This window comes from Pipistrellus kuhlii, unplaced genomic scaffold, assembly GCF_014108245.1.
Source record: "Pipistrellus kuhlii isolate mPipKuh1 unplaced genomic scaffold, mPipKuh1.p scaffold_m20_p_35, whole genome shotgun sequence".
Lineage (NCBI taxonomy): Eukaryota > Metazoa > Chordata > Mammalia > Chiroptera > Vespertilionidae > Pipistrellus > Pipistrellus kuhlii.
In genome coordinates, this window is record NW_023425535.1 from 1,983,235 (window position 1) to 2,006,092 (window position 22,858).

The window sequence follows — 22,858 nt, forward strand, 5'->3', positions numbered from 1 at the left end:
TTCTCTAGATGTCTGTTCAGAGCTGGCTCCCAGTGCTGGTCCTGGACCCAAGGCCGGGGTCCTCCTGAGCGCCTTCCTCCCAGGTTCAGGAAGAGCCACCACTGCTCCGGGCCGGCCCGATGCGGGGCCAGAGGGTGAAGCCTAAGGACAAGGACGGACAGCTTGGCGCAACCTCAGGAGGCACTGGAGCAGTCCCAACCACGCCCAGTTCCTGACTCAGGGAACTGCGGGGTAATCATATTTGTCCTATGCTCCTGCGTTTTGGGGTAATTTATTATGCAACAGAGGAGGGGGGACACTGACCCAGGGGGCCCCGGGCAGCTGGCAGCAGGAGCCCCAGGAGTCCTGCCGGCTTCTGCAGGGGTGGGAGTCAGGGAGGGGGGCTTCCCGGGCGGGGCCCCTCTGCCAGCCTCACCAGTCTGAGCTGATATCTGCTACCGCTCAATGCCAAGGTTAGGGAAGGTGGACGGCTATTGGGGTGGAAGAGGACGGGGTCCTTTTATTACCAACCGAACTCTCTGTCTATTTTATTAATAATGCATGCTGGGTGGTGATGTCTGAACAAATGCTCATCTCCCGAGTCTAATTGTTCAGTCGGGCATCCCTCCCGTAGATTTATCATTCTCTCTGTTCTTTATTTAGTAGTTTTATTGCTGGTGATTAGTAATGGCATCAGTCGGAGTCCCTCTTTATGGGGAAGATTCATCTCTGCTTCGAGTGGGATGGACCTGCAGTGGGCAGGCCGGTGGGCAGGAGGCTCTCCCCCCACTGCTCACTCCCCCGCAGCTCAGCCCCTGGGCCTCCACGCCAGGCTGCCCATCCTGGCTGGGCCTCCATGCCCCTGGGAGGGAGCTTGGCTCTACCTCGCTGGCTGTCATGGGGGCGAGTATGAACAGCCTCTTACTCTCCCCACCCCCATCCCTATTTAGGGAAACGCAGAACCCAACGCCCCTCCCTCAGCAGCATCTCCACCACACTCAGGAGACCTGAGCTGAGGGGGACCCTGCAGCAGACCTGGGTTGGAATGGGCGTGTGGGAGACTCTTCTCTCCCTGACCGCCTATTGCTGCCTGGCCCACTCAGGGCCCGGGTATGGAGCTTTCCAACTCCAGGTGAACCTGACCTTCTGTTGAGTGTCCCTTGATGACGGCCATGCCTGGGCATTGCCCCAAACCTATAGAACCCAAGGCCAAGGTCCAAAGTGTGGGGCTCTCCTCCCCAGTGCAACCTGCCCAGGCAGGGCCTCTTTCCGATGCACTGCTCCCTGCAGGTCCCTGAGAGCTAGCTGGGTGCTCAGCTGAGCGCACTGTGGAGTGCCTAAATGGAGAGCTGCAGCCGTGACTCGGCTGGCAAAGGGGCTGCGGCTGGAGCAGGCTGCTGCTGCTGGCCGGCCAGGCATGTCTGCTTGTAGAGTGGGGGAGGAGTTGGCAGTGCTCCAGCTGGCCCCCAGCTGGCCTCATGCTGCACGTCCAGGCTGGACTCTTCCTCGAGGACCCACGGTGTGGGGGAAGCAGCTCAGGCTTTGCACATGGACAGACCTGGGGTTCAGATGCCGGCTCCTCCTCGCATTCATGGAGCTGTTGGACCCGGCTCCTCAGCAGGGAGGATGGTAGCAGCTCATCGATAAGAGCACCACCTCCTGTCAGTGAGCCCAGCCATCTTCCCCCCTTGTCTCTTCCCCATGAATTCACTGCACTCCAGGCACAGCTCCTGCCTGACATGCCCTGTTGCTCTCTTATGATCACTTGCCTCCTCCATACTTGCTCCAAGTGGCGCTTCTCTTTTAACTCAAGCACGGACCCTCTGTCTCTCCCTCTTCTCTCTAGCACAGAGGAACAGAGCGAAGGCCAGCTTGAATATGCCATTGTTTTGGTGTCTGTTGGTCAAAATTAGTGGCTCGGGACACTGACATTGGATCTCAGGGTTCAGTGGGGCCGGGGCTCAGGACCAGCGTGGCTGTGCTGTGGCTGTGGCTCTGGATCTCTCAGGTGGCTGCCCTGGGACAGGCAGTGGCTGGAGCTGGCTGGTCAAGAGCTGGGTGACTTGGAGTTGGCTGGGCAGTGCTGTCCTCGTGTGGCCTCCCACGTGGTCTGCTCTGTGAGCTGGCTGGGCTTTCTCACCACGTGGTGGCCTCAGGCTCCTCGCTTGGCAGCCCTGGGCTCCACAGCAGCCAGCGAGAGTGAGGCGGGAGCAGTACCACCTTCGGTGGCCCCGGCTCTGAGGCAGCATAGGGTCACTTACACGTGCTCTAGGAGTGGGGGTGGGGGCAGTGGTCTACCCAAGGCAAGGGGAGGGGACACAGATGCACCTCTTAGTTGGGGCTTGGCAAGCTTTCAGGAGAGCCTGTGGGATAGGAAATACTTTTGCAACATTTTGGGCAAATACAACCTGTCACCTTTATCATACAGGGAAATGAGCTGCAAAGAGGCCTGGGACCCAGGTGGCGCACTGTCTTCAGCTTGGAGGCCTCCATGATTGCCTCTCTCCTGCCCCAGGACCTCCACCAATGCAGCAGCTCATCATCGCACGGAGGCAGTCCATGTCTTCAGGAGGACAAGGCCCAAGGAGGTTTGAGAGCCAGGCAGGTCTTCCTTTCAAGATTACTTCCTGTCTGAGGTCCTGATCTGACCAAGGTGAGGGTCCAGCAGGGCACACAGCTCCAGCCCGGGGCCTGCAGAGGGCGCTGGTCCTATGGGAGGCCGTACCAGTCTTAGCTGCTTGCTTCTCAGACTCTGGTCTTGAAGTCGGCACAGGGAAGGAGGGAATAAACTTTCAAGCACCAGCAGGGAACAAAGCTCCTATTCCTCCGTCCTCTGACAGTTCCTCTGCGAGGTCCACAGCCCTCCCCTTCCACCTGGCTCTGACCATGACCTTTCCACTTTGCCTAGGGCCTAGGTGGGTGGGGCTTCTGCTGGCCTGTCAAGCTACCTCCTGGTAACTTCCGTTTTCCCCTCCCCTCCCCTCCCCTCCCTCCCCTCCCCTCCCTCCCTCCCCTCCCCTCCCCTCCCTTCCCTCCCCTCCCCTCCCCTCCCTCCCCTCCCCTCCCTCCCCTCCCCTCCCTCCCTTCCCTCCCCTTCCCTTCCCTTCCCTTCCCTTCCCTTCCCTTCCCTTCCCTTCCCTTCCCTTCCCTTCCCTTCCCTTCCCTTCCCTTCCCTTCCCTTCCCTTCCCTTCCCTTCCCTTCCCTTCCCTTCCCTTCCCTTCCCTTCCCTCTCTTTTCTGTTCAACATGTATTCACTGAGCAGTGACTGTGTTCTAGGTGCTGTGGATAAAGCAGAGAACAAAATAAAGGTCCCTGCTCTGTGGATTCTATAATCACAGAGGTGACAGGGATAGGATGAGAGATGTGATCTAACCCTAGATCACAGGATGCTGGCAGGCGATAAGCACTTGGAGAGTCACAGTGAGGAACAGGGAAGGGGCTTGGTGTGGGGTGGGCAGCAGCAGGCCTCGGTGAAAGGAGGGTACCCAGAGAAGTCAGAGGTGCAGTGGGGGTGAAGCCTTGAAGGAGGGCAGTGAAGGAACCGGGGGAATGTCTGGGGAAGAACATTCTTAGCAAAGGAAACCGCCATTGCAATGCAAAGGTTCTGAGGCCCCAGCATTAGAGGAGCAGCATGGCCCGTATGACTAGAGACAGTCAGAGTGAAGAGAGGGCCAGGAGCCTTCATGGGGCTAGGGGCCTGGTGGGGGCAGGCTCCCTCTGGCCCCAGCTTTTTTCTCACCGGACACTGGGAAGTCCAAGGCCTACCGGGAGCTCTGGGCAGAGCATCAGCACCCACCCCTCAGCGAGCACTCCTCACGGAGGGAGAGCTCCTCACAGGAGAGCTCAGGAGCTCTCTGCCGGGGCCCGCGCTGGGACTTGAGCCTCGAACACTGGTCCAGGGCAGGGCTCTGCTGGGCCACAGAGGGCCGTGTCTCCAGTTCTGTGCCAGGAGCGAGGCTGCTCTGGGAGGCTGTGGCCACTCTTAGCTGCTTGCTTCTCAGATTCTGGTCTTGGAATAGGCACAGGGAAGGAGGGAGTAACTTTTTCCAATTAAGATGCATTCGCTTTGTCATCTGAATCCAATTCCCCTTTAGTCCCTCAGCCTAGGAACGATCCTTTATTAAACTCTGCCTTCCCTCGTGTGCCAGGCTGGAACTGTAGCAGTAGGGGAATCTGGAGCCCCCACCCCAGCCCCAGCCCCCGTGCTGCTGTGCAGGGTGGGAAGGGGGGGAGGGGGGGAGGGAGAAGAGGATGGGAGGCTTCCCCTCTTGCAGCTGTTTCAGGCCTGCCTGGTGGGAGGGAGGAAGCCAGTGAGCAGTGACTTCCTCAGCATTCAGGAATGGGAGCTATGGGTACCCTTAGCCCAGCCTGGAGGGCCCAGCCTGGCTCACTGGGTCATCTGCAGCCAGGCCACCCCCAGAGTGTGGGGCCTCTGCTAAGCAGTGAGGGGTGATGACCAAGGAAACCAGATCCAGATGATGAGCTATTAATGATGAGCTGAGCAATGGGGCTGAGTGCTTTACATGCACTAACTCACTTAGTCCTCATTATCATCACACTAGGGGCCCAGTGCACAAATTCGTGCACCTTGAAAGGAACTGTGGGCAGTGAGGCTGGGGTGGGCACAGGGGAGCCTTGGCCCATCCTCCACACCCCCACCCGCCTCCTCCTGCAGCAGCATCTGGTCCCCTGTCTGCCAGCAGCCCAGCTCCCACCACTGCCACTCCCACCTGCTGACGGCACTGACCCCGCTTGCACCCACTGAGAGATCAGGGCCAGTGCTGGGTGCCAGCAGTGGGTGCGAGGGCCAGGCAGGAGCACAGCCTGTAGGGACAAAGAATTTTTGGTAACCACCAGAGGCTCGCCCTGATAACAGCGACATGCACCCTGCCTTGCTCTGGCGCCCCGCTCACCTCCACCATTCTGCCGTGGCTGCTGCCCACCATGTTCTGTGTGCACCCTCTGGTGGTCAGCGCATGTCATAGCAAATGGTTGTTTGGTTGTTCCACCATTGGTCTATTTGAATATTAGCCTTTATTATGTAAGATGAGGCCAGGATTAGAATGGTCTCCCTTTTACAGATAAGATACTGAAGGTCAGAGTGGCCTGCGCGTCACTGACTCAGTGGTCCAGAGGGGATGTAAATCCCGGCAGCCTGGTTCCAGGCCTGGGCCTTAGCTCTTACCGGAGGGCTCTTCTCAGTAATGCCAGTGAGGTGCCTCTGTGGGGCGGGGCGGTAGTGTTCCCTCCCTGCTGTGCTTTGGTTAGAGGTCTTCAGGGCTCTCCTGGGGCAGAGGTGAAGGAGCAGCCTCTACCTCTCTCAGACTCCTTGACGGGGGAAGGCCAGATGAATGTACCCCTAACAGACATCTTGACTCAGTTTCACAAGAAATATGCAGCTAAGCCATTCCAGCATTCCTGACCCATGATGTTGTGAAGAAAAAAAAATAAAAAGGTTTGTGGTTTTAAGCCACTAAGTCTTGTGGCATTTGTTACACATGAATAGATTCTAATTCAGTGTTCATATTAATTGATATCCTCACAAGCAGTGTATGCGAATGTCTATAGCTCTGTATCCTTGTCAACACTTGGCATTGTTGGAATTCAGTTTTGCCAGTCTGATGGGTAGGAAATACTGCTTACTGTGACTTCAATTTACTTCAGGAGGGAATTAAGGTCAGAGCACTTTAGAGCTCTGCTATTCAGTGCTCACACATTTGGGATTGTTAGGTCTTCTTGATTAATTGCCTCTTTATCATTATAAAATGTCCCTACTTATTCATTGTTCCAAAATCTACTTTATTGACATTAATATAGCTGCTCCAGTTGTATTTCTTTTAAGGTCCTTTTATTCTTTTGCTACTTGATTTTATCCCTGTGAACATTAAGCCTCTAAATCATCAGTGTTTCTATGTGTAGTTTAAGTTTATTCATGTTTTTTACCATATGATACTCAATGGTAGGAATATTCCATATTTCTAGTCCTTTATTGATTTATAGGTTTGTTATTATTGTAATTACAGCCAACTTTTGAAAAATACTTTTGTACTAACAGAACAGGTTTTAAGCATAGGATTATTTCTATGGCCATTTATTAATTTAATTTTTTGAATAGTAAATGTTCATAGGAGAGACCCAACCAGTACACAATAGTGGAGTGTGGATATGCTGGGGGCCATCTCTGTGGTGAATAGCCTGGCATATCTCTGTAGAGAATTTACTGGGCATATGTGGTCTGAAGGCACTCATTGAATAAAGGGGTTTAATCAGATATTTCCCTAACAATTAGATTTGTTGTGTAGCTGCTAACATCTCGAATGTACTAGAAAGCCTCAATTGCTTCCCAAATTAATTGTGTCAATTGAAAGCTCTACCAGGGTGTCAAAATCTCTTCTTTACCCATATGCTCTCTAAACAAGGTATTTTCAGTTCTATCTATCTATCTATCTATCTATCTATCTATCTATCTATCATCTATCAATCAGTCCTCTATGTATCTATCTATCCTACCTACTTACCTACCTACCTAACTACCTACCTACCTTGATATCTAGATATTTTACTAAAGTGATGAGCATGATTTCCTTATAGTTGGTAAGGCTCTTTAACAATGTAAAGATCTAGAGACATGGAAGCATGCAACAGGCTGATGAATCTTAGAGGGAAGGTGCGGGAAGGCAGAAGAGATTAGCCAAGAAACTTATATGCATAGGTTCATATATGAAGCCCAGTGTGTGAAATTGTCCAGCCCCACCTACCTGCGTGGCCTTGCTGTACTTGCAGCCCCACCCACCCACATGCACCCTGCCCACCAAGCACGCAACCCTGCCTCCTCATGCTAGTCTTTGGTCATTATGGCGTCAGGGCCACTGGTTTTTATAATATAGATATGCATAATCCATGGACACAGACAATAGTGCAAAGAAGGCCTGGGGAAGGGGTTGGGAGCAGGGAGGTGGGGAGCAATGGGAGGGGGAAGGGAGACATCTGTAATACTTTCAATAACAAAGATAAATTAAAAAAACAAAACAAAAAAACACAAAGAAACACAAAACAAAACAAAAAATGTAAAACATGAATAGCTAAGTGCATGACACAGAAAGGTAAAGTTCAATGAGTTACCTCGAATGGACACATCTTTGTAATCACTGCCCAACCATGGAAACTAAAATTGACTATCACCATCAGATTCCTTCTTCAGGCTCCCTCTCAGTATGGCCCTCCTTCCACTGTCCTAGCTGGCCACACTGTAAGCTGAATTTGAAGTTTATAGAAATGGAATCACACGTTTTCTTTTAAGTCTGGCTTTTTTCACTCAGTGTGGTCAGTGAAGTTCTTCCATTGCATGGATTGTAGCTGTAGTTTCTAGGATTTCATTGCTTTGTAGGTGTCCAATGAATGAATATTTCACGCTTATCCATTCCATTAATAAATGTCATTTGCATTCTTATGAATCTGGAGTTACCTAAGGGTGCTGCTAGGAATATTCTTTCATCTGCCTCCTGGTAAACATACATGCACAGTTCTGTTAGTCTGTACCTAAGACCCAGACTGACTGGATCTTAAGGTAAACATGTGATTAACTCTAGTAGATAAAGTCAAATGGTTGTTGAAAGTGTCTGTACAAATTTCCACTTTTACCATCAGTGCATAAAAGTTTCCTTTGCCACCCTAGCTCATTTGGCTCAGTGGATAGAGTTTCAGACCACAGTCTGAAGGGTCCCAGGTTTGATTCTAGTCAAGGGCATACACTTGGGTTGCAGGCTTGATCCCTGGCTCTGGTCAGGCCAGTGTGGGAGGCAAACAATCAATGTTTCTCTCTCTGTCTCTCTCTTTTCCTTCCACTTTCTCTAAAAATATCAATGGAAAAATATCCGTGGGTGAGGATTAAAAAAAAAAAGTTCTCTTTGCCAATATTTGCCATTGGCAATTTTGAAATTTTAGCTATCTTTTTTTCTTTTAATCTTCACCCAAGGGATTGTTTTATTGATTTTTAGAGAGGGAAGAAGAAGAAGAAGGAGGAGGAGAAGAAGAAGAAGAAGAAGAAGAAGAAGAAGAAGAAGAAGAAGAAGAAGAAGAAGAAGAAGAAGAAAGACATTGATGTGAGAGAAACATGGATTGGTTGCCTCCTGTATGTGTCCAGACCAGGGATTGAACCCATAACATGAGTATATGTCCTGTCTAGGAATTGAACCTGAAGTTGTTTGGTGCACAGGTGATGCTTCAACCAACTGAGCCACCTGGCCAGGGCAGCTATCTTTTTCATTTTTGGTCAGGTTTTTTAGAAATTAATTAACTTACAGTAAAAAAAAAAATCACCATTTTTATTGTACACTTCTACAAGTTTTAACAATGTGTGTTATGTAGCCAGTACCACCATTAAGATATAGAACATTCCAATTACTCCCCCTAATTCTCCTGTGGCTATTATAGTCAAACTCTATTAAAACACCAGGTTTTGGGAACCACTGATCTACTCTCTGTTCCTATACTTTTGGCTTTTCTAGAAAGTTATATAAATAAAATCATGCAATATTCCACTTTGAAGTCTGTTGCCATTGGCCTTTTCTCTTGGCAAAAGTACATTTGAAGTTCATGACTGGGGTCCATTCCTCTCTGACACTGGGTACGGTTCATTGTGTGGAGGCGCCAAGTTTGCTCTCTGATCTTCAGTAGAAGAACATCTGGGCTGTTTGGGGGTGAACAAAGCTGCTGTATCAGGTGCAGTTTCTGTGTGAATGAAAGTTTTCGTTTCTCTTGGGTAAATACCCAGAGGTGGGATTGCTCCGTCAAAAGATAAGCGTGTGTTTATAAGGAACGTTGAGCCCATTTTCCAAAGTGACCTTACTGTTTGCACTCAACAACAATGATGTCATGGGCTCCAGCTGTTCTGAATCTTCGCCATTTTTATTTTAGTTTTTATTCTAGTCTTTCTAATTGTTGTCTTAATTTGCATTTTTCTAATGGCTAATCTAGTTGATCATTTGCTTATTTGTCATCCATGTCACTTCTGTTTAAATTCTTTGCCCACTTTTAAAATTGAGAGGTAGAAACACCAGTGATGATAGAGAATCATCGACTGGCTACCTCCTGCACGGCCCACACTGGAGATCAAGTCTGGAACCTGATTATGTGCCCTGACTGGGAATCAAACCGTGATCTCCTGGCTCATAGGTTGACACTCAACTACTGAGCCACGCCAGCCGGGCTCACTACCTCATTAAAAAAAAAATTTTTTTTTTTGACATTCTGTAGTTTTCCAAGTACAGGTCTTTTATCTCCTAGGTTAAGTATATTCCTAGGTATCTTAACTTTTTTGTTGGAATGGTAAATGGAATTGTTTTTTAGTTTCTTTTCTTGATAATTCACTATGGGTATATAAAAATGTCATCAATTTCTGGCTGTTAATTTTGTATTCTGTTACATTGCAGAATTCATTTGTTAAATCTAATAGTATCTTGGTGGAGTCCTTAGGGTTTTCTATGTTCAATATCATGTCAACTGTGAATAATGACAGTTTTACTTACTTCTTTCCAGTTTGATGGCTTTTATGTTTTCTTCTTTTCTGATTGCTGTGGCTAGGACTTCCAGTGCTATGTTGAATAAGAGTGGTGAAAACGGACATCCCTGTCTTGTTCCTGTTCTTAGGGGAGATGGTTTTAGTTTTTGCCCAATGAGTATGATTTTGGCTGTAGATTTTTGATATATGACCTTTATTATGTTGAGATATTATCGCTCTATTTCAACTTTGCTGAGTTTTTATATAAAAATGGGTGTTGGGTTGAAACCGGTTTGGCTCAGTGGATAGAGCATCAGCCTGTGGAGTGAAAGGTCCCAGGTTCGATTTCGGTAAAGGGCATGTACCTTGGTTGAGGGCACATCCCCAGTAGGATCAGTGCAAGAGGCAGCTGATTGATGATTCTCTCTGATCAACATTTCTAACTTTCTATCCCTCTATATTCCTCTCTGTAAAAAATCAATAAAATATATTTTTAAAAAGTGGGTGTTGGATTTTGTCGAATGCTTTCTCTGAGTCTATTGATATGATCATGTGTTTTTTTGTGTTTTAATTTTTTTGTATCACATATATTAATTTTGACTATTGTACCAGCCTTGCATCCCTGGAATATATCGCATTTGGTCATGGTCTGTGATCTTTTTAATGCATTGCTGGATCAGATTTGTTAATATTTTGTTAAGGATTTGAACATCTATGTTCATCAGAGATATTGGCCTTTGATTCGCTTTCTTTGTAGTGTCTTTATCTGGTATTGGGATTAGGATAACGTTGGCCCCATAAAGAGAGATTGGAAATGTTCCTCCCTCTTGGATTTTTGGGATAGTCTGAGGAGGATAGGTATCAGTTCTTGGAATGGTTGGTAAAACTCCCTCACAGAGCCATCTGGACCAAGGCTTTTTGTTTGCTGAGACTTTTTTGATTACTGCTTCAATTTCATCAGTTATTATTGGCATATTCAGGTTTTTTGATTCTTCCTGATTCGCTTTTGGAAGATTGTATTTTTCTAGGAATTTGCCCATTTTGTCTACATTGTCCAGCTTGTGAGCAAATAATTGTTCATACTACTTTATTACAATCCTTTGTATTTCTGTGATGTCAGTTGTTGCTTCACCTCTTTCATTTCTGATTTTACTTAGTTGGGTCCTCTCTCTGTTTCTTTTTTTTGTTTGTTAATATTTTATTGATTTTGTTCAGAGAGGAAGGGAGATAGAGAGTTAGAAACATCGATGAGAGAGAGTCATCGATCAGCTGCCTCTTGCACACTCCCTACTGGGGATATGCCCTCAACCAAGGTACATGCCCTTGACCCGAATTGAACCTGGGACCTTTCCGTCCCCAAGCCGACGCTCTATCCATTGAGCCAAACTGGTTTCGGCCTCTCTCTGTTCCTTAAGGAGTCTGGCTAAAGGCTCATTAATCTGGTTTATGTTTTCAAAGAACCAGCTCTTCCTTTCATTGATCTTTTGTATTTTTTTTAGTCTCTATGTCATTTATTTATGCTCTAACCTTTATTATTTCTTCCCTCTTACTTATTTTGGGCTTTTTCTTGTTCTCTCCCTAATTCATTAAGTTGTAGGGTTAGGTAGTTTAGTAATTTTTTTTCTTTTTTTTTAGGTAGGCCTATAGTTCTATGAACTTCCATCTGAGGACTGTGCCCCATAGATTTTGGATCATTCTGTGTTCATTTTCATTTGTCTCCAGGAATTTTTAAAATTTATTTCTTGATATCATTGATAACTCATTCATTGTTTAATAACATGCTATTTAGCCTCCATGTGTTGGAATGTTTTTAACTATACTTAATTTCTTTAACTATACTTGATCTGAGAAGATACATGATATGGTTTTAATCTTCTTGAGCTTGCAGAGACTTGGTTTGTATCTTATCATGTGGTATATCTTTGAGAATGACCCATGTGTACTTGAGAAGAATGTATATTCTGCAGCTTTGGGGTGAAATATTCTGTAAATGTCAATTAAATCCATCTAATCTAGGATGTTATTTAGACTCATTGCCTTGGTGATTTTTTTTTTTTGGTTTGGAAGATTTGGTTTGGAAAGCAGTGGGGTGTTGAAGTCCCCTACTGTGACTGTATTGCTGTCAATCTCTCCCTTAAAGTCCTCCAGAAGTTTTTTGTTTTTTTTTTTTTTTTTTTTTTAATATATTTAGGTGCTCCTATATGGGGTGCCTACTGGTATATGTTTACCAGGGTTATATCCTCTTTTCAATTGACCCCTTTAGTATTACATATTGATCTTTATTGTCTCTAGTGCTGGTCTTTATTTTGAAGTCTATTTTGTCAGATATGAGTATTGTTTCCCCAGCTTTTTTTCTGTTTCCATCCATCCATTTACTCTCATCCTGTTTGAGTCTTTTGTTCTGAGGTGGATCTCTTGTAGACAGCATATATTTAGGTCATGTTTTTGTATTTATTCAGCTACCCTATGTCTTTTGATAGGAACATTTACTCCATTTACATTTAAGGTTATTATTGACTAGAGCAGTGGTCAGAAAATGTATTAGTTAACAGAGCCAAATATCAACAGTACAAGGATTGAAATTTCTTTTGAGAGCTGAAAACCAACTTTTGTACATGGGCCATGAAGTTTCAATTGCACTGTGCCTGTGCACCTGCACATGGTATTTTGTGGAAGAAGGGGCCAAAGAGCTACATGTGGCTGGAGAGCTGCAGTTTACTGACCACTGGACTAGAGGACTGGTGCACGAATTCATGCATCAGTGGGGTCCCTTGGCCTGGTGTGCAGGATTGGGCTGAAACTGGCTCTCTGACATCCCCCGAGGGGTCCCAGATTGTGAGAGAGTGCAGGCCAGGCCAAGGGACCCCACCAGTGCATGATCGGGGCCAGGGGGAGACATGGATGTTTGGCCAGCTAGGGAGGCGCCACAGGAGGCTCCAGGGCATGTCTGGCCTGTTTTGCTCAATCTTGATTAGCTGGATCCAAGCAGCAAGCTAACCTACCAATCAGAGCATCTGCCCCATGGTGGTCACTGCATGTCATAACAACTGGTCAACTGGTCTACTTTCTGCCCCCTGGTGGTCAGTGCACATCATAGCAAGCGGTTGAGCATCTTAGCATATCATTAGCATATTGCCCTTTGATTGGCTGATTAGCATATTAGGCTTTATATATAGGATAGTACTTATTTATTGTCATTTTAATTCTACATGTCAATGTTTCTCTTACATATTTCTTCTTATTATCACAGTAGTCCCTTGAACATTTCTTGCAATAATGGTTTGGTGATAATAAACTCCTTTAGCCATTTTTTTTTTGGGGGGGGGGTCTGGGAAGCTCTTTATTTCACCATCTATTTTGAATGTTTGCTTTACTTAATATGATAGTCTTGGTTTCAGATCCTTACCGTTCATTACCTTGAATACTTCATGACATTCCCATCTGGCCTGTAGAGTTTCTGATGAAAAATTAGTTGACAACCTTATGGGAGTTCCTTTGTGGGTAACAAATTGTTTTTCTTTCTGCCTTTAAGATTCTCTCTATATCTTTAATTTTTGTCATTTTAATTATAATGTGTTTGGGTGTGGGCCTATTTGGGTTCTTCTTGCTTGGGACTCTCTATGCCTCCTGAACTTGTTTAACTTTTTCCTTCATCAAATTAGGGAAGTTTTCGGCCATTATTTCCTCAAACAGGTTCTCTACTCTTGCTCACTTTCTTCATCTTCTGGTACTCTTATAATGTGAATATTGTTATGTTTCATGTTGTTCCACAGCTCTTTTAAACTGTCCTGTTTTTTAATTGTTTTTTCTTTTGGTTCTCTGATTGAGGGATTTTTTTTTTTTACCCTGTCTTTTAATTCACTGATCTGATCCTTGGTTTCCCTGGATCTGTTATTTATTCCTTCCAATGTGTTCTTTATTACTGGTATGTCCTTCTTTATTTCTGAGTGGTCTATATATTCCCTCATTCCATTGAGCATCCTTGCAATCCTTATTCTGAATTTTATATCTGATAAATTTCTTATCTCCATTTCATTTCACTTTTTTTTTCATGGAGACTTATATTGTTCTTTCATTTGGGGCTTTTTTTTTTTAATCTCCATATTTTGGCTGTCTTTTGGGCTTGCTTTTCTGTATTAGGTAGATCTTTTATGAATCCTAGTCTTTCTGGAGGGTCTCTGGTAGTCAGATGCTATTTTTGACTGGTCCTGAGTACCCTGTTTGGAGCTATCAAGAATTCACAGCTTTTGGCTTCCACTGCTGGGGCTGGGAGCCTTTAGAAAGAACCAAAATGTGTACCAAGGACTGCTTTTGCTAGCCCCAGGTCCAGAAAGAGATCAGGCAAAGATTCAAAGCATCCAGAGATCTGCATCTGCCTGCAGGCTGATTGTTATTCTCAGTATCTTAATGAACTCCTCAGGGTGGAGCAAGAGATTTTCCAACAGGGTGGAAAAAAGCTACCCCGACAAAAGCTACCTTAATGGTAAAGGTCTGCCTGCAAGAGATGTCCTCTGCAGTATGAGGGAATGACTCAGCACAGGAAGCTGTGCAGCTGCCTTCTGAGCTCTAACTCCAGAGCCCCCAACCCTGCATTCTCCTCACACAGCTCTGCCCTCCCTCTGCCAGAGCCCAAGGTGAGTGGCTGCACATGAAATCTTGTGCATTGGCCCTTTAAGAGAGTTCCTGCATTTCCAACTGTTTGTCCTTGCCTGATAGCAACCCCGCTGCTTTTATGTGGGCACCTTTCTCAGTTCTGGTGTTCTGGGATGGGAATCCACATTTGGGGTTTAGACCCCAGAGTTATCAGTGGGAACCTTTCCCCCACTCCCCAGCTGAGATATCTCTCCAGAACTTCAGCTGCTGCCTGTGGGAGCCTGACCAGCTCTCTGAGCTCTACACTTCCTACCACTCTCCACTTTATGTCCTTGGTAATACAGGTTCTCTCTCGCTAGTCTTCAGTTGATTATTCAGGATAGTGTTTCTACAGTTGTAATTTCAGTTTGGTCCTGGGAGAGTGTCAGTGTAGCTTCCATTTCATCTGATGCCATTTTTTTTTATGTGTTATTTTTTGTTAAAAAACATTTTTGGCACTGGTTGGCTTGTTTATTAAAAATGTTTATTCTGCTTGGGGTTTGTGGAATTTCTTGGATCTTTGGGTTTATTTTTATTATGAAATTTGGGAAAATGTAATCATTTTTTTCAATACAGTTTCTCCCCTTTCTTTGCTTTTTAAATATTCCAATTAAGTATATATTAAACATCTTGATATTGTTCCAAAAGTTGCTGATACTCAGTTAATTTTTTAAAAGTAGTTTCTATGTGTCTTATTTTGTATAATTTTTATTGCTGCATTTTTATTTCACTATTAAAATCAAATTATATAATCTGATTATAAAAACATAACTCAGTATATTTTTTATTTAATTTTTAATATTTTTCATCTTTAGATGTTTCATTAGCTTAGCTTTTTTATATCTTAAATTTCTTCCCTCATATACTCATGTTTTCCTCTACATTTTGGAATATATAAAATATACTTAAAATACCTGTTTTAATATCCTTGCCTGCTAATCCATTTTTTTCTTTCATTTCATTTGTTTCTATTGAATGTCCCCCAGTTATGAATCATATTTTTCTACTTTTCTGTATGATTGTAGTACTCAATTACAATTGGACATTGTGGGTTTTATATTGTTTGCTGGACTTTATTCTGAAATGGAGGCGAGTTTTGTCTGGTGACCAGCTCAGTTGCTGGAACCAGCTGGATCTTTTGGAAGTTTCTTTGATGATGAAATGCTGTGTGATCTGCGCTGTTCACAACGGCAGCCAGTGCTCAGGGTGGCTCAGGAGCACCTTCTCCACGGCGAGCGCAGAGTTCAAGCAGCCGAGCGTGGGTGGTGGCTGCCAGATGGGATGCTGCAGCTGCAGAGGCTGTTTTCAAGCTTTTTAAGGGCAGATCTAGTGAGCCTTTACCTTAGGTTTTCTCAGACCCACAGTTAAGGTGATGCCCTTCTGAAGAGTCTACCTAACGCCCGGTGTCTTACCAGGTATCATCATTCTGATTACTAGGGCATGAACTGTTTTCACTTTGTGTAAGCTTTCGGAATTGCTCCGTCTATGCATTTTAGTGTTTCTTTTCCTGGCGTTGGGGCTTCTTTTAAACATGGGTGTAACTAAGCAGAACACTTAAGACCCTCCCACCCTTGCAGATTTCCAGAGCTTTCCTTCTGTATAGTGCCCTCCTCTCCACTACCTGCCCTGAAAATTCTGATTTTCTTGGCCTCTTCAAACTCTAACCTCTGTATCTGCAAAGTCAGGCCGCTGAACCTTGCTTGGGATCTCCTTCCTGTACTGCAGCCTGGAAATTGCCTCCAGACAACAGCTGGCTTGCCCTGTTTGCTTCTCTTCTCCTCAGGGTCCCAATCTGATGCTAGCTGTTCAATGGCTAAAACTTGCTGCTAATGCAGAAGAATCCCTGAGAGGAGGCAGGAAAGGCATGCTTTCTCCATGTGTAGTTTAGTCAGCTATCATTCAAATGTTTTATAAAAGCTTATTTATGAAATATGATAAAGTTATTCTTAAGCAGATTCCTGTTGACACCAAGTTTTCATTAAAACCCTTAAAAACTCCTGATTTAAATAAAAGTGGCCAAATGGGACTGGCCTGCTGAAGTCACCTTGGAGAAACACATCTCTTCTGTTTGCTGGAGTGGCAGGAATAAGAGTTGAGAATCATTTTGACAAACTTCCAGGGCCACCAACATGGGGCTCAGATTTACACAGAAGAACCCTTTTTCTTACCATCTTTTGTGACAGCCAGGAGGATTCAGATTAGATGAAAACATGCTCTGAGCAATTTTCGGAGGGGATAGCATATTGCTTCTTCAGTCCTTCCTCCTGGTCTCTGGTGTATTCTGCTCGGCCTTCCCTCCCTCACTGCCATGCAGAGTACCAGGGGAACGGCCTCTCCCAGGGCTGGGTGGGCTGGCGAGGTCAGCAGGACGCCGTGTGTGCGCTGAGAACACAGTGTGGTCAGGGTTCCTTTAGCAAAAGCGTTCAACTGGACTCAACTAGGTCTACATTTTTGAAGCCTCAAGAACATACTCAAAGGAAGAGCCATTTTTTTTTTCTGTAACAATATTAACAATATTTACTTTTCCCTTTATAAAGCCAAATGAGACAGAGTCTTTGGAATACAGGGAAATGAGAAGAGAGGTGTCAGCTTCATTTGCCCTCCGTGACTGAAGGAGAGGGCTCTCATTCTTCCGGTGACTTAGGAGTTAAACCCTGTCTACCCAACCTGGCCTTCCCCCTGGCGGCCACACATGGGGAGCATTTCGGAAGACTGTGGCCTGCTGCCAAGCTCTCCCCATGGCAAGAAACACAGGTACACTCACCGCTTTCACTTAATACAATTTGTCTAATGTCCTCATCATTCCATCATCACAAAACCCAATAATGCGTGGGTTCCAGTTTGGGATTTGGACCTGGTTGTGAGAGCTGGCAAGTGTTCGGGCCTCCTTTTGCTGGCAGGTATGCATTTCTCATCAAAGCCCATTAGTGAAAAGTGAATGCTGACTTACTGGTTATATCACGGGACATCTGTTCTTGGGCAATGGGTTCCCGAGACCCCATTTGTGGGGCCACAGAGCAGTGCCTGCTCTGGCCTGGACTGGGCTGACACATCCACATGGTGTCCACAGCTAGTTGGGAAAGTAAATAAATAAGGTCAAATTGGCATTGGTTGCTCTTTCAAAAGATTCTTTTTATTGGCTTCAACACTTTATTTTAAAATAAGAATTCCACTGAATTCAGTGATGTCTGACTATTGCCTGTCTTGGCCTTGGCACTGTGTTAGACCCTGGGGGTGTAGCAATAATGTGGACAGGCAAGATTCCTTCCTCCCTGAGCAACCATTGAGTGGAAAAACAGGTAAGCAGACAGTTCCAGTATATGCTGTGATGGAGAAGCCCGTGTGCGGGTGGAGCTGGAAAGGAGTTAGGGGCTTGGGAACAGCCTCCTAGGATGTGGGCCTAATGGGGTGACCTTCAGGGCACAGAAGTTAGACCATGGGGGTGAGGGCCGAGGGAGAAGGTGAGAGTGAAGGTGGAACGGAGGGTGGGAGGAGGAGAGGCGCAGGCGGTCTGCTGCTGTTTAATAAACGAATCTGAAGCATTGAGGCTGGAAGCAGTCACTTTCTTCCCTCTCGCGGCTCTGGGGGTCCGGGTTCTGGGAGTGGCTGGTGAGGGGGTCCTGGCTGAGGCGGCCATTGGCAAGAGCTGAAACAGGAGGCTGGGGTCGCCCCTCTCCTTCACTAATCTCAGGGCCCCATGTTGTCATCTCTACATCAGAGTGAGCGGGTGGCGGGGACTTGAGGAGACCAGTGGGGCGGGGCGGCGTTTTCTGGCCTGGCAGCAGAATCAGACTCTGAGTCCATTCTATTAGGTGCAGGCCTGTGGGCAAAGGGGCACAGACCCCCACCTCCTGTGCAAAGGGCTGAAATGGCCCGTTAGGTCACAACAAAGACACCCAGGATAGCTGGCATCCAAGGGCGCTGCAGGGAGAGGAAGGCAATGGTGCCGCTGTGGACTGAGGGCCTTTGGAGCTTGCCTCTTTGAAGAAGTGAGCAGGAAATGGGACCCTTCGGGATGGGCATCGCTCTGGGCCTGGGTGCCCCGTAGGGAGCTGCGGCTTGGAAGGGGATCATATAAGAGTGGAGGCAGTGATCGGGTGTGTGTGGGGGGGTGGAGTGCCCATGCATGGTGCATGGAGAGGCTCCTAAAAGTTTGGGGTCTGGCTGCACTGGAGGGGAAGGACTGGGAGCAATGGGGATGGTGCCAAGGACTGTGGCTTGGGCCACTAGGGGGCGGCTGCTACGCATGGGAGCTAGGAAGAAGAGGATCTGGTTTGGGGGCACAGCCCTGGAGTTTCCCCTTCCTCCATTTTTCTCTGTGGAGGCAGGCGTAGTGTAGCTGCGCTGCCACCGTGAGACTGTGGGGCTGAGCAGCCCTGTGGCCCACAGTCCCGGGTCCTTACCTGTCCAGGTACTGTCCTGTCCGGGTCCTGTCCTGTCCTGTCCTGTCCGGGTCCTGTCCTGTCCTGTCCTGTCCGGGTCCTGTCCTGTCTGGGTCCTGTTCTGTCCCAGGTCCTTATCTGTCCGGGTCCTGTCCTGTCCGGGTCCTGCCTGTTCCGGGTCCTGTCCTGCCCGGGCTCTGTCCTGTCCGGGTCCTGTCTTGTCTGGGTCCTGTCCTGTCCAGGTCCTGTCCTGTCCCGGGTCCTGTCCTGTCTGGGTCCTGTCCTGTCTGGGTCCTGTCCTGTCCTGTCCTGTCCGGGTCCTGTCCTGTCCGGGTCCTTATCTGTCCTGGGTCCTGTCCTATCTGGGTCCTGTCTTGTCTGGGTCCTGTCCTGTCCTGTCCTGTCCTGTCCGGGTCCTGTCCTGTCCCGGGTCCTATCCTGTCCGGGTCCTGTCCTGTCTGGATCCTTATCTGTCCCAGGTCCTGTCCTGTCCCGGTCCTGTTCTGTCCTGGGTCCTGTCCTGTCCAGATCCTTATCTGTCCCGGGTCCTGGCCTGTCCCGGGTCCTGGCCTGTCCCGGGTCCTGTCCTGCCCGGGCCCTGTCCTGCCTGGGCCCTGTCCTGTCCGGGTCCTGTCTTGTCCGGGTTCTGGCCTGTCTGGGTCCTTATCTTCCCAGGTCCTGTCCTGTCCCGGTCCTGTTCTGTCCTGGGTCCTGTCCTGTCCAGATCCTTATCTGTCCCGGGTCCTGGCCTGTCCCGAGTCCTGGCCTGTCCCGGGTCCTGTCCTGCCCGGGCCCTGTCCTGCCTGGGCCCTGTCCTGTCCGGGTCCTGTCTTGTCCGGGTTCTGGCCTGTCTGGGTCCTTATCTTCCCAGGTCCTGTCCTGTCCAGGTCCTTATCTGTCCCGGGTCTTAACCTCTGTGGCCCCTGCGCCTGTCTCCAGGGAGGTGAGGCGGCTGCTCCTCCTGCAGGGGCAGTTCCCTTTAAACAGGGGCGCTGTGCTGGGGCATGGAGGTGAATGGGATGTTTGTGCTGCTCAAAAGGCTGGGCTTTGTTGGGATTCTGTTTTTAAAATTGTGGAAAATACACACACCATTAAGTTCTCCATGTTAACCATTTCTACATTAGATACACTGCCATCTCCCCCCAACTGGAACTCTATACCATTGAAATTCAACTCCTCATCCACCCTTTCCCCAGCGCACCAACCAGAATTCTTTCTCCTTTCTCCATGAATGTTCTACTCAGGCCTCTCACAAAAGCGATCACATGGTGTTGATCCGTTTGTGACAGGCCTATTGCACTCAGCGTAATGTGCTCAAGGCTCATCCTTGTGGTAGCCTGTGTCAGGATGTCCTTCCTCTTTAAGGCTGAATGTTCCATCCTAAGTACAGACACACTTCGTTTATTCTCTTTTCTGTTGGCTGACAGTTGAGTTGCTTCCTCCTTTTGGCCATTGTGAACGGTGCTGCTATGAACATGGGTGTACAGATATCTGCTTGAGTTCCTGTTTTCAGGTATTTTGTGTATCTCCGTAGGAGTGGAGTTTCTGGATCACATGGTAATTCTATGTGTAACTTTTTGGGTAACCACCATGCCTTTTTGGACAGCAGCTGCACCATCTTACATTCCGCCAGCAGTGCACGAGGATTCCGTTCTGCACATCCTGCCGACACTTGCTTTCTATTTGTTTGATAGTAGCCACCCTGATGGCTGTGAGGTGATACTCATTGTGGTTTTGATGTGTTTCTCTAAAGACCAGCCATGTTGAACCGGTGAAAGGTTTCCATCAGAAGGCGGCCCCTGCTGGGAAAGCAGCAGACTTGGCAGCGGAGACACAGTGAACAAGTGTGGGCGGGGCAGGTGCGGGGTCAGTGAAGTCACCCACCCCGTGGGTCACCTGGTCATACCGAGGGCCCTCGGATATAGTCCTAACACAGGCATATGACAGCTACCACTGCAAGGAAGGACAGAGACAGGGACTCCACTTATGGCGATGTCGGCTGGGAGCCTTTGCTAATATACGATTTGAATTTGATTATTTTTTTTTAGATTTTTTTTTTTAATAGAGAGAAAGAGAGAAACATCAATGTGAGGGGGAAACATTAATTGACTTCCTCCTGCATGCCCCCTTCCAGGGATTGTATCGGCAACCCAGGCATGTGCCCTAATAAGGAATCTAACCAGCAACCTTTTGGTGCATAGGACAACGCCCAACCAACACTGGCCTGGGCCATCTGATGAACTGAAGTGGCTTGCTAACACTCAGTTTTGATCAGCAGGGAAAACGGGCTGGTGAAAGTACAGGGATGTTGAGTAAGACTGACCATGAGTGTAGTGTTTGTAAAAATGAAAAAAGAGCACATCAGCCTAAATTTTTCTAAAGTCAGAGGAAAATAGAGACTGACATGGAAGAAATCAACAATGCCATCCTAGAGACATGGTTGCGAGGGCCTGAGGTGGCTCAAAAGGCCGCAAGGAGTGCCTGCCTGCGAGCTTGGGAAGATGGACATGAGAGATGGACTCAGCGGTGGACCAATGACATGGACGGACCTGGGAAAATGGCGTTGAGGTGGCAGGACCCAGAATCACCCAGGGCCGGGGAGCAGGGCTGCAGCAGTAAGAAGACAAACATTGAACGACGTTTGGACCAACAATGAGCACAGAGTGGTCAGCTCTCCGTGGGGATGGTGGTGGTGCAGCTGCTTCATCCTCCACATCTACTGCGCAGTCTCAGCACAGCCCGCCTGCCAGAGGGATAGGGGAGCCTTCGTTCCACACCACGCTCCCTCCCTCCCTGTGAGGAAGGGCAGTCCCCAGCGTTGGGGCAGGCCTGGGTCTGCTCTGGGCAGGGCTGGTGGCCTCGCTGGACAGTCCTGAAGCCCGGCTATGTGTGCTCATTCACAGCTTCCCATCGGGAGCAGGCGGCTCCTCTGTGCTCTCCCTGTCCACAGGCAAACGCAGCTGAGTCTTCCTCTGCTGAGGGCTCCTCCCCGGGCAGGGCTCTGGGGATGGGCAGTGCCTGGCCACGGTGTTGGCCCAGGTGCAGGAGTGCTGCTCCAGATGGTGTTTATGAACTGGGGTGACCGAGTCTCGGGGAGCTTTCCTATGCAGCTGCCCTTTCTCCACACTGGAGAATCCGAGCAGGTGAACGAGAAGTGGGGCGGGGGCTCTCTTGTTAACAAGGGCCCAGGAGATTGTAAGCCAGGGTGATCGGCACCCTGTCAGGAGCAGGCAGGTGAGGGCGAGAACCACCACTGAGTGGGCTCCCGTCCTGGGCCCACCCAGTGTCCCGTACAAGGGAGGGAGCCTCTGCGCAGGTGGCTCTGCTGGGCGATGCTGAGCATGTATGCAGCAGTGACAGGCTCTGCTGGTGTGGTCCCGAGCTCCCCCTTTGTATGTGGGTGCGTGGAGGGCCACGCAAGACAATGTCTACTGGCAGGTGTGTTCTGGGCCCAAAGGCTTCCCACGTGCACTGATTTTAGGTTTGCCTAGAGCTCCTCTTTCATAAGCAGCTGCCTTACTCATATGTTTCTCCAAGGGGCCTCCTGTTTAGACGTTGGGTTCATGACATTGGCATACCAAGCCCTATGTAGCCTACGGTCTCAGGTAGGTAGGCCCCTTAGACGTCGGAATCCGCCCCTGCCTCAGGAAAGGGTCATCAGCCTCTCTTCGCCTCTCCAGCGATGGGGAGCCGAGTTTCCCGCAGGGACAGCTGCCTCATTAGCAATGCTTTCCTCCCAGGGGTGTGACCAGGCTGGACACCTCTCTCCCCGTGCCCCTGGCAGCGCTGCAGACACAGGAGGCAAGGGTGCGTCTCCCCCGGTCCTCTCCAGTGGCTCCCAGCACTTCTCAAAGTTGATGTGCAAAGGAGTCACTGGGGAATCTTGTGAAAATGCAGTGAGATTCTGGGTTCTAACGAGCCCGCTCCCTAGTGACGTGGAGGCCACTGGTTCACGGACCACTGACAGAAGCCCTCATTGAGGTCAGAGTGTCCAAAAGTGAGGGAGGCATGTGCTCCTGGGCCCCCACTTAGTGACTATCTGATCTGAGGACATCATTGGGCTGAGTGTACCTCCATAGTGTCCTTGTGAGGACAGAGGCCATGGTCGGGGGAGCTCTAGCATTTCCTTCCAGCGGACCCGCTGGGCAGCCAGGTGACCTGCTCTCTGAGGTGGACAGAGGCTGGGCAGCCAGGAGACCTGCTCGCTGACATGAACCAGATGCTTGGTTCCTCTGTTGCATCCATTGGGCAAAGAGGCCTGGGAAGTTGACCTTGACCTCCAAATGGTGGCCTTTGTGTTTCCAGCTCTGTCAGGGGCTCTGCTCATACTGCTTCCCCACACAGAGCTCCTTAGTAAAGTACATT